General features: G+C 44.8%; 1 protein-coding gene across 1 annotated transcript in view; it reads right to left on the bottom strand.

Moving 5' to 3' along the window:
• The window catches only part of TGDS (TDP-glucose 4,6-dehydratase), a 1159807-nt gene that overhangs the window by 944828 nt on the left and 202517 nt on the right, over window positions 1-12462 (bottom strand). The gene's annotated exons all lie outside the window — the stretch shown is intronic.

The raw sequence follows: 12462 nt of genomic DNA on the forward strand, positions 1-12462 counted from the left end.
TTTGGAGGATTTATATGGAGGGTGGGAGAAGCCCTCATTAGGAGGATTAGCACTGCCTAAATCCTCGTGTTTAGCACATGACTTCAAGGGTGAAAAGAGGCTGATGGGGGGGGGGAAGTCCTGAGGGGCTTTGGATGTCTGTGAAGGAGGCACATTCTTAGATTTACTTCTCTGTGTCTTGTCTGTCTTGCCTGCTTTGCCAAACTGCTGACCTCAGATTGTGCCTGGGATGGTTGGGAAAACAGGACTTTTTTGTTTGTCCATTGTTTTTTAAATCAAAACCCTTTAAACATATTAGAAGTGAAACAACCTTCTGGATTTTTAAACGTATTCACTGGCAGGTGGTGGCATCTTCAATGAAGCATCAGTTTGGAGACTTGGAGGCAAAGAAAAATGAAGCAGATACAGACACTTACCATACAGTTGCAAAATTAACAAAAAATAACAAAACCACTCCTAACAGCTTGAGCAAAGGACTGTATCCTGTTGATAATGACTAAAGTATCCAGGGCTTGAATTATAAATACAGTAGAACATCAGAATTATGAACACCTCGGGAAAGGAGGTTATTCGTAACTCTGAAATGATCGTAACTTTGAACAAAACGTTGTGGTTGTTCTTTCAAAAGTTTACAACTGAACATTGACTTAATACAGCTTTGAAACTTTACTCTGCAGAAATAAAATGCTGCTTTTAACTTCTTAATTTAAATGATACAAGCACAGAAACAGTTTCCTTGCCTTGTCATATCTTTTTTTTTTTACTTTTTTTTTGTAGTTTTCATTTAACGCAGTACTGTGCTGAACATTATTTGCTTTTTTTGCTTTTTTTTTTCTGTCTCTGCTGCCTGATTGCATACTCCCAGTTCCAAATGACGTGTGTGGTTGACTGGTCAGTTTGTATCTCTGGTGTTCGTAACTCTGAGGTTCTACTGTATTTAAGTGGGGAATGGAGAAGGCCTCCCTGTTTCCTCTATCCTCTTCACAGAAATATTGAACTACTTTTCAATTTTAAGAAGGGACATAGTATTGTCTCCTACCAACTCCTTTCCACCCCAGGATTTGCTCTTACGCTATAAACTGTTATTGGGTGAGCTGATTGCTAAAATCTCAGGAGGAATCAAGATGAAAGAATCACACCTGAACATTTGTTACCCAGATGGGAGGAGACATTCTGAACACAGATGCATCTTATCTTCATGCAAATTCGAACTCACCAGAGTACTTCCAGATGAGTAAGACTTTGAAGGATCAAAACCTACCTTTCTGCCAGCTCTAATTTTCTCTATACAATTTTGCCCATTTTTAGAACAATGTGTCCTGAAATGCCATCTCTTTTAAGATGATTATACAAGCCCTTGAGCTATGCCCAATTTTTCCTCTGTTGAGCATATATGGAGTACATACCTAGCTATCTGCATATTATATTTACACATCTTGTATAACTTAGCAAAGTTACATGTACATCAACAACAACTTGAGATATTTAGGTATCTGTTAAATATAAGGTGCTTTTAAAAGAGCTCCACAGCATACTTTTCATAATACACTGAGGGCATGTTCTCTCTATCCACACAGAAATGGGAAAAATACATCCCTCAAGATGTATTATGCACAGTGTAAGTACAGTTGAGTAAAAGTTCACCTTTTCTCTTTTCTCTCTCTAGCCTTTGCCTATAGAAATGAACAAATCAGTAGGTTAGCCACCCAATGCTCATCACAATCCAACTTTACTACCTTGTTTTTTATCTCCGCTGACATCAGAGGAATACACAATACGGAGACGAGCAAAGGGTAGTTATTAGTGACGTCCTCCTGAAACTACTCAGGCTCCCAAAAGTCAAGGATTGTCCCACACTGCCTGATGTTACATATACATAACTAAATAGTCATTCAATTGTTACATACTTTCTGTAGTTCATTTCTCTTCATTATCTAGTACCAAGATATTTATGTGAAGGCCTCTCCCTGGTTCTTTCACGAAAACCAGCTGTTGCATTTGGAATATTGGAACAAATTATCTTGAAAGCAGTTGTGAAAGGATTTGAAGCAATTTTTGTACCAGGAGTTGAAGTGTGAGGAGAAAGGGCTGGCTCTCTATTCCCCATCCCCACTACCTGCATCTACCAATACAGGTTCACTTATGTTGATTAGATAGGGTCTGAAACTTGTATGAAATGCTCCTCCACAAATATTACATTAACAAGCTTTAGTAATACTTGGATAGCATTTAGCAGTGAATGTTTACTATATATATAACATTAAACAGTGATCTTTTGTTATGTGGAATGTATTAAATGTCATTTCTATTTGTTAGAGATTAATTCGGTAGGTATTTCTTCTCTCTAATGTTAGGGTAGTTTTAAATGTGCAGTGTTAAAAGTTTAAATTAAAAAGACTTATCTGTGCCCCACTGCCCTTCTCTTTGCAGTTTCTCTTCTCCACCTTCCCCACAACTAATTCACTCATCTACTACCCTTTCTCCCCTCACTCCACTCTCTGACCTTGCTTCCATGAACACTACCCATTCCTCCATCCTCATGCACTGCACAACGGGCACCTACATTTTCCTCTCTTTTCCCCCTTAATCTGTTTCCCTCTCTTTTTAGTTTCCCAGCCTTTTTCTGTCTTTTCCTCAGCTTCATTCCTTGCTTTCCACTCTTCTTCCCCACTTGGGTTAAGTATGTACTGAGCTTTAGGCACAAAAGTAGCCCTACTGAAAATCCTTGAAGTTAGGCAGTACTTATGTTCCTGGTTAAATCAGGACCTTAATCCCTGCTTGCTGCTCCAACCTTTGTTTTACTCCATCATTCCTTAGACACCACTCTGCCCAACCAGGGCTGACCCAAAATGCATTGCCCCATTAACTAATGAAGAAATGTAATGCCTCATAGAATAGAATCATAGAATATCAGGGTTGGAAGGGACCTCAGGAGGTCATCTAGTCCAACTCCCTGCTCAAAGCAGGACCAATCCTCAACTACATCATCCCAGCCAGGGCTTTGTCAGGCCTGACCTTAAAAACATCTAAGGAAGGAGATTCCACTACCTCCCTAGGTAACCCATTCCAGTGCTTCACCACCCTCCTAGTGAAAAAGTTATTCCTAATATCCAACCTAAACCTCCCCCACTGCAACTTGAGACCATTACTCCTTGTTCTGTCATCTGCTACCACTGAGAATAGTCTAGATCCATCCTCTTTGGAACCACCTTTCAGGTAGTTGAAAGCAGCTATCAAATCCCCCCTTATTCTTCTCTTCTGCAGACTAAACAATCCCAGTTCCCCCAGCTTCTCCTCATAAGTCATGTGCTCCAGACCCCTAATCATTTTTGTTGCCCTCCGCTGGACTCTTTCCAATTTTTCCACATCCTTCTTGTAGTGTGGGGCTCAAAACTGGACACAGTACTCCAGATGAGGCCTCACCAGTGTCGAATAGAGGGGAATGACCATGTCCCTCGATCTGCTGGCAATGCTCCTACTTATACAGCCCAAAATGCCATTAGTCTTCTTGGCAACAAGGTCACACTGCTAACTCATACCAGCTTCTCATCCACTGTAACCCTAGGTCCTTTTCTGCAGAACTGCTGCCTAGCCATTCGGTCTCTATCTGTAGGAGTGCATGGGATTCTTCCGTCCGCAGGACTCTGAACTTGTCCTTGTTGAACCTCATCAGATTTCTTTTGGCTCAGTTCTCTAATTTGTCCCACCCCACCACTCCTTTGGCTGTTCCCAGCAGCCTTTGCACTGGCTTTAGCCATTCTTCAGAAGAGCTACCAGAGCAGCCACCGCAAACGATTCTGGAAGTGAATTCTATTTCATTGTTTCAGTGTCCTCCCTTCTCTATCTCTGCATTTCTCTTTCCAGCTTGCACACATTTTCTCCCACCCTTGCCCTGCTTTTTCTTTCTGCATCTCTTTAGGGTTACGGTAACAACAAATTGTGTGAGAATCTGAACAACAAACTGCAGAAGGAAGCGGACTGAACTTGGATAAAACTTCTCCTGGCGCTGGTGGGGGCTCATACCCCTGGCCCCGCCCCCAGCCCCGCCCCAATTCTAACCCCTTCCCCAAAATCCCCACCCTAACTCCGCCCCCTCCCTGCCCCTATTGGACTCCTTCCCCAAATCCCTGCCCCGGCCCTGCCTCTTCCCCGCTTCCTCCCCTGAGTGCTCTGCATTCCCGCTCCTCCCCCCTCCCTCCCACAGCTTGTTATGCCATGAAACAGCTGTTTTGCAGCAGCAAGCACTGGCAGGAGAAGCGGGGACAGTGCGCTCAGGGGAGGAGGTGGAGGCGGAGATGAGCTGGGGTGTGGAGGCAGGGCAGGGAGCTGCCAGTGGGTGCAGAGCACCCACCAATTTTTCCCCGTGGGTGCTCCAGCCCCAGAGCACCCATGGAGTCAGTGCCTATGCCACCTACCTGCAATTAGGGTGACCAGATGTCCCGATTTTATAGGGACAGTCCCGATATTTGGGGTTTTGTCTTATATAGGCACCTATTACCCCCCGACTCCTGTCCCAGTTTTTCACATTTGCTATCTGGTCACCCTACCTGCAATCCATCTGGTGATGGTTACCTGCTCCAGACATCTGCGGTTCCTGATCCCTGGTGTCATGGTCCTTGGAGTTCCCTGGTCCTGGTTCCCTTTGCCTGCGAGAGATGCAGAAGTGAGCTGAGTCCATCCATATCTAACTGTAATATTAAGACTATTTTGTTTGTTATCCCATTTATTCTAGTTGGGTCTGGGCTTCACGCTCATTGTGTTTGGTAAAACTACCAAGTTGTTTTATATCTGTTTGCCTTCCCTGTTAATATACCCTTTCTTGGTTTATCCTTTAAAGGTGTTAAGTTTTCCTTTACTGCGACTAATAGGTGATAGACCCCAATTCAGGGAAATCTAGCTTGATTTGGAAACAGGGGGTCCTTAAACGTCTCCCTTTAGTTTCTTCTGGAACCAGTTGTGGCGACTGCAGCAGGACCCCAGATGGTTGCAGTATTCTCTCTTGCTTTGATTTTATTATTATCTGCTCGATCTAAGGTTTGCTGAAAGGTCCACTGACCTTGTGGGTGGGAAGCACTGATAGTGTGCAGTTGTTTTCTCTACTGGGACCCAAGTTAGATCGGTGGCAGACACCAAAGAGGTATTCTACCTGATCTGTGGAGAAGTGGCTCTATGTTCCGGCTCCAGCCGAAAGGCATGATGAGTTTGGTTATCGCTCCAGCCAAAAGGCCCAGTGGGCACAGAAAGCACTGGCTTAGTGGACCCAGTAAGCATCGGCAGGCGCTGGGCCTGCAGGCCTGGTGAGTGTTGTCAACTCTGGTCTCAAGGAAAGCCTAGTGGGCGCAGCAGGCCAGTACTAATAGTGAGCACAACTGTATTAGCACTCCAGCTGTGACTGTCTGGTGAATGTGAGTCGGCTCCGGCTTTAAAGGTATGGGGGTGCTGCTTGAGATTAAGGGAGCTTTAAGTATCTCTGTGGCAGGCTGGTACAACTTGTCTAGTACTGTCAGCCCCTACTTTTCAAAGGTCTCGTGGGCACTGCGGCAGGCACTGCAAAGCACTTGTGTATCTTTGTGGGCCAGGTACCTACCACTTAAGGAAAAGATGGCTGTTAGGACATTTGGAATCAATGGATGGGACAAGCAGATCAATAAAAATTCACTGGAACACAGCGTGAATTTATTTCGTAAAGGCAAAAATCCATGGGCCTGTGATGGAGTATACCAGGCCCTCTGAGGCCCTGCTGGAGGCCTCATGGCCCTGCCACACCCCACCCCCAAAACGGACAGTGGAGAGGGTCCTCCAAGCTACCTAGAGTGGCTGTGTGGGACACAGCCAATCAGGGCCCAGCAGCCTAGTATAAGAAGAGCTGCAGGGTGTATGGCTGACTGACTGATGGAGCTGCAGAACCCTGCCCTGCCCTGCCCTGCCCTGCCCTGCCCTGCCAGAAGCCAGGGAGAGCAAGAAGGAGCCCTGAGCTGGTTTCTGGGACTCCATTAGTATAAGGCCCTCAGGTAAGGGTGAAGTTGGCTTGGGGAAGTGGCCCAGGGAATTAGAGAAGCCATGTGACATAGTTAAACAGACACAGCAGATAGCTGCAATCTACAGGGTCTGTGGGCTGGGACCCAGAATAGTGGGTGGGTCTGGGTCACTCCCAGCCCCCCATTAGCCACTGGGGGGAAGTGGCTTGGACATTGAGGCACCCCAGAAGGGGAACTGAAGTATAGTGGCCCGGCTGAAGAGCTGAAGCCAGAAAGCCCAAGAGGATGAAGACATTGTCTCCAGGGAAGGAGCCCTGGGGCACTGCTCTATCCTGGAGCAGGAATAAACTGAGAAAGAGACTGCAGGCACATGCATTTGGCCAAGGGAGCGCTTACGAGAGGTGAGTGCACCCTGTTACAGGGCTGATGATTTGTTTTAGGGAGAAAATGTGTTGGAAAAACTGTGCAGTAGTTGGGAAAACTGTGACAGCTAAGCGTATCCCAAATAAAAAGATGAGAAAGCAAGCTCTCCTCTGTGGCCTAGTGATGGTTTCTAGGGAACTCCGTGAACATGTAAAATCAAAACAGAAAACCATTTTCCAAGTAAGAGTGGGTGGTTAGCAGAGAGGCTGAAACAGAGAAACTTATCAGCCCAGATATTAAACCACTCTCTACAGATAAATCAATTAGAGCAGCAAATAAAAGAATTCAATATAGATTTAACAAAGAGAGATAAAGAAAATGGAAGATTCCAAGACTGCTGTTAGAGAACTGGTCAAAGAGGTTAAAAATACAAAGGATGATTCTGGGAATCACTCTTTTATTAATTATAAAACCAGTGTTTTAAAAGAGAAGCTAAGAAAAGTCCAAGGGATGGTTAGTGCCCTGAACATGGACCCCTTAAGGATGTAAGAATCTAAAGGTTCTGATTCTGAAGGAGAAGAATTAGATGATGGTTTGAATCCATGGAAGAAACAATGGTACAGACTCAACCTTCTGTTCCTCAGGAGTTAGTGGGGCCTGACGTAAGGGAGGAGGGGATACAGCAACACATCCCAATGGCACCAATCACCACAACTGCGGTGAACTACGGCCCTAATAGGCCGACAGAGACCCGGTACAAGACCAGGCCATATGTGCCTGACCAGACCAGGGCAATGGGGAAAAATCTGGCACCTGTCAATAAAGACACTGCCTTGGATTGGCTAGCCAAGATCAGCAGCATGGCTGCGATTAGTAAGGAAGACACTGGCTTTCCTAAGAGAATGCATGAATGGGAAAGACTTTGGGGCTCTGTTTGGTGAAGTACAAGTAGCCAATGTGGAAGAGATGGCAGAGATATATGGTGCAGTATTTAAGATTTACTTCCCACATGAAAATATTTTTGGAAAAATTTATTCCAAAAGACAGAGGTCAGGAGAAAGGCGTGAGAGGTTCTTAGCTAGAAAAAGTCTATTATACTAGCTGTCTGGTATGTCCCCAAGGCCCTGACCATCAATGGGATGGCAACTTGTGACACACAGGAATTTAAAGAAGCTTTTGTGCAAGGACTATCATCCACTTTGAAAATCACCTTGGGGCCAGTCAAACCTAAAACCATCACCCTTCAAGTGCTGGAGGACAGGATCCGAGATGCATTCGAGCTGCAGCATGAGGCTTTCCCAAGCCATTGGAACAAGAAGAAAATTGCTACTGTGAAGTAGGCAAACAGTGTAAAGCCAGTGAGCTGAAGAGAAAAGGAAGTCACTTTGAAAGCAAAAATCAAGCAGCAGCATCTGAAAGGAGCCTTCCCCATCAGTGAGAGTCAGCAAGGAATCGGGAGTACAGAATACTGCAGCTGAAATGAAGGGATTTCAATCAGTATTATGGAAAAAACTGTTCAAATACAAGAAAAGGGATCCAATTGATCATCTTCCTACAGAGGAACTGTTTAGAAGGCTGGCTAGGTACTAAGGTGGGCCTGGCAGTTCTTCAGCAGAAGCTGCATCAAGACAGCCAGAGCTGCAAGAACAATGAGAGCGCCTGCTCTAAGGACATCAAGCTCTCCCACCTCCCTCCTTTGTGGCACCCATTGAGAATGATATATGGGGGAGGCCAGTAACTGAAACCATTGGAGAAATTAAATAAGTAATGATACTGGACACAGGTGCCACTATGTCATTAATATGTACTAAAGCAGCTCCAGAGATTAAAAGACTTCCAGTGCAAGAGGTTAGGATACTGGAGGGGAAGACTGGAAAGCGTACAGTCCCCTTTCTGAAGTCTCTCTCATGCATAATAGGCACACTGATTACAGAAGCCACATTTGGGATGCAAGCATTAAACAGATATGGCATCATCAGAATGGACATATTAAAGAAATGGGACTTAGTGGTCAACTTACCTAACCGAATGCTGAACAAATCTGAACGTAAAGAAGGTGGCTTTGTTGTACCTGCATCGCACAGAGTTGCAGCCCTGAAGACCCTGGGGAGAATGGAAACACCTAGAAGGGAGGAAGCAGTTGTACAGATAACCAGCCAGTACCCAGGAACTTTCACCAACAATAAGCTCCAATGTGGGAAAATTAAAGTGGAGGGATAATTGGGGGTCTCAACCCCAAACCACAGAAACAGAATCGATCCTCTCAAAAGCCAAGGAGGGGATCTGGGATACCATCAACTCCCTCCTGGAACAAGAAGTGCTGGTTGAAACAACAAGCACTTGTAACTCTCCTATCTGGCCTTTATTGAAGGCAGGTAAGACCACCTGGAAACTCACAGTTGACTACCAAGAACTGAGCCATGTTACACCAAGGTTAACTCTAGTAGGGGCAAAGTTCCAGGAGATCATGGTGGCCATTGCTGCAGGTGCACAATGCTTTACCATTCTTGATCTGCCGAACGCCGCCTTTTCAATTCCTCTGCACTCTAGTGCCTGGTACAAATTCAGCTATGACCACCGTCAGCTCATGTTCAGTTGGGTACCCCGGGGTATCGCAACGTGCCATTGCTGTGCCACAAGTATGTGTCTAGCATGTGGGAGCGCTACAACAACAGAGAAGATCATAAGTTACGTGGATGATATTTGAATAGACACAGTAACCAGAAAACCTGAAAATCCTGAATGATGTATTAAAGAAGGTGCAGGAGACTGGATTCATCATTAGCCCTACCAAGGCTCAGATGCTCCAAAAAAAGACATACTTAGGGATGGAGCTCGGCATCCATGGACATCGATCTTATGCCATCAGGGTCGAACTGATATGCAAGCTGCCTGCACCTCAGGACATTTCAGCACTTGGATCATTTTGGGGTTTATATGGTGTTTTTGTCTGTGAGGTGGCCCGATTCTACTGTAATTAGCATGCTTTAGGTTACTTGAATTTTGAAGGGCAAATTCTCCTTTCAGCTACACCCATGAAAGTGTAGTCACTGGGGTTGAAAGGCAGATTTAGACTCAGTACATTTAGAGAAAGATAGTATGAACGCCCACACAATGCATGAAAATAGCTCCTGAATGACTTTCAAAAGTACATTTTCTCAGTGTTTCCTGAGGCTCCCCCTTTCTGCCTGTCTGCATCCACTTCTTGTTGCTTGTCTTGTAGTGGATTGTAAGCTCCTGGGGCAGGGACCATCTTTATATTTTGTACAGTACCTAGCACAATGGGGCCTTGGTCCATGACTAAGGCATGTTAGGCACTCCTGCAAAATTAAATAATAAAACATTTTATAGCAGTAGGAAGTCTAAGCCTTCACGTCCTGAGTTTATTTATTAACACCCATCTATGACAGCAACTTACATTGTCCTTGAGCTTGTGATGCTGTCAGGATGCAAACAGCAACATTTCAAATATACCATATGGATCACATTCTAGAAATATATAAAGACTTTAATTCAGTAAATTGTTTTTCTTTAAGCAGTTAAAAAAAGGAAAAGACCATTTTTTCCCCTCACAATTTAACATCCCAGAACAACCTCTTGACCAAAAAACCCCAAGCCCTTCTCTAATCTGTAGGTCTTAATTAACTACTTCCCGTTCACAATATATCAAGAATTAAAATGCTGATGCCTGGCTGTCTTGAGAACTGGCACATAATTTACTCTCTTTTTCTGATCAAGGAAGGAAAGTGAAAGAGGGTAATGACAAAATTAATCCATTCCCATAGCAATGACTACAATGAAGTTGGGAAACTATACATGAGGCTCAGGAGGAGAGCAGTCCTATGAGTTTCATGAAAGCAAGGATTTGTTTTGTATAGGTTTTTGTTTTCACGACAGGCTGTCATAACAATAAATTAAGCCTTATTATTTGGTTAAACGTCAAATACTTACTAGGGCAATCAGCCTGCTTTCCTCCCATCATGCATTATTGTAATACAATAGTACATAAGAGCAGAGTGGTTTGTTTATGCTGTATTCACAGTATCATGCCCTAAACGTGGCTTGAAGATGAGATCAAGTTTTATTTCTCTGGTTTTGGCAGTAAATAGATTATATTTTAATTTAATGAGAGAACTTATAATTGTGCAATATAAATCAGAGTTATAAGCAACCCTTACAAGTTCCAATTAGGATCAGCCATCTTCTCTCCTTCCCCCTCAAAGTTTAGATACTTATTGTGATCACATTTTAAAAGGAAAAATTATTGCATGGAGAAGAGTGTGTGTGTTTGGAATGTCTTTATCAGTGGGGCATGGGGGGAAAAAACCCTCCTCCCTCCCTCAACACAACTAGCAATGCTCTCTCTTCTTCTCTCCTAAACTTCAAAATGAAAAATCAGAATAGTTTACAATAAAGGGTGTGTTGGTTGACAGGAACAATAATTTCCACTCTGTGGCCTCTGTGCCTACTGTGTTCTCCTAACCCCATCTCTTTCCTGAATTTTATATCCCCTGCTGCAGGGTGGGTTCCTTTATTTTTTTCAAATGTTTTCTCACATTTATTCTGGGTCCTATTTCATTTCTAGGCTGTAGTGTAGACATAGCTTATGTTGGCATAATTTAGATCAGTCAGGGTTGTGAACAAACCATCCCAGTGAGCAACATGTTACGCTGACATTAGCACTTGTGTGCACAGTGCTATGTTGGTGGGAGAGATTCTCCTACACACAGAGCTTCTGCCATTCACGGAGGTGGGGTTTTTTATGCTGACGGTAGAGGTCTCTCCCATCAGCATGGAGCAGCTTTGCCACTGCAGCACTGTACATGTAGACATGGCCTTAATCCCTTTTTTGTGTCTGAACTCTGACCTCCTGCTTTTCTCCTCACTCGTCTGTTTTTTCTCCTTCCTTTATTATCTCCCCATATCTGGTCTGTCTTTACCTTCCTTCAATTTATATACCTTCTTTCTTCCCTCGCTTTCAACCTTCGTATGTCACCTCATTCTTGCTATCCCTGCTCTCTCACACCCACACTCAGATTCTCACTCAATCTCCCCTTCCTTGCTTTGTACCAATGTTAATCATTTCCCTCCCCTCAGTGTAAACCCATTCTCTCTCTCTCTGGCTTGGGACTACTGTTCCCTCTAAGCTGTGCATGTGTGCGCACACACACATCCTAAACCCCGTGCACATGGCAAAACACCGCACACACAAAAATTTGCACAGAGGAAATTTTTTGCGCACACGGCCTGGCAAAAATTAGAGGGAACATTGCTTGGGACTGTGAGAATGGGGCCAAAGTTTGGGCTTGATGAGTGGTCCTAGCGTCAGGGCCAGCTCCAGGATTCTTGCCACCCCAAGCAAAAAAATTTTTGGCTGCCCCTGCTTTTTTTTTTGTGTGTGCCCCCCTTCATCCACCCCAACTCCGCCCCTTCCCAACCTCTTCCCCAAATCCACAGCCCCGCCTACTCCCCCCATTGCTTCCTGAGGCTCCCCCTCCTCAATCCCCTGCCCTACCTCCCCTCCGCTCTGCCTGCTCCCCTGAACACGCCACCGCTCTGCTTCTTCCCCCTCCCTCTCAGGTAAGGGGAGAGGCAGCGCATGCAGGGGAGCAGGCGGAGGCGAGCTGGGGTGGCAGGAGAACATTTCTAGGGGCGGCATGGCTGGCGCCAGAATGCTGCCCCTAGAAATGTGCTGTCCCAAGCACCTGCTTCTTTTGCTGGTGCCTAGAGCAGGCCCTGCCTAGCATTAGGGCAATAATCCCCAGACTTTCTTAAGAAACCATCAGCTATTGGCCTGTCTCTCTCAATGGCATTTATCTATTCCCTTCTAATGTGCCCATCATCATAATATCTGGATGCCAGCTTTTGTCCCCTGGGAAAGATCACTGTAAAGCTGGTGGGGAACAAACTCCTATGGCATATCATATTCATGGATCTTTCTGGGGTTTAAAATCTATTATGATCATCTCGTCTGACTAACTGCACAACACAGGCCAGGAAACTGAGGCCAAGAGTTTAGCAAGATTCAGAGATTGAGCATTTGCATGGAAAACAAGATTACATAGTTATAATAGTTAATGCTAACCAAAAAAAGGGGGGGGAGATTGGAAGAGAGAACTTT

This window comes from Caretta caretta, chromosome 1, assembly GCF_965140235.1.
Source record: "Caretta caretta isolate rCarCar2 chromosome 1, rCarCar1.hap1, whole genome shotgun sequence".
NCBI lineage: Eukaryota > Metazoa > Chordata > Testudines > Cheloniidae > Caretta > Caretta caretta.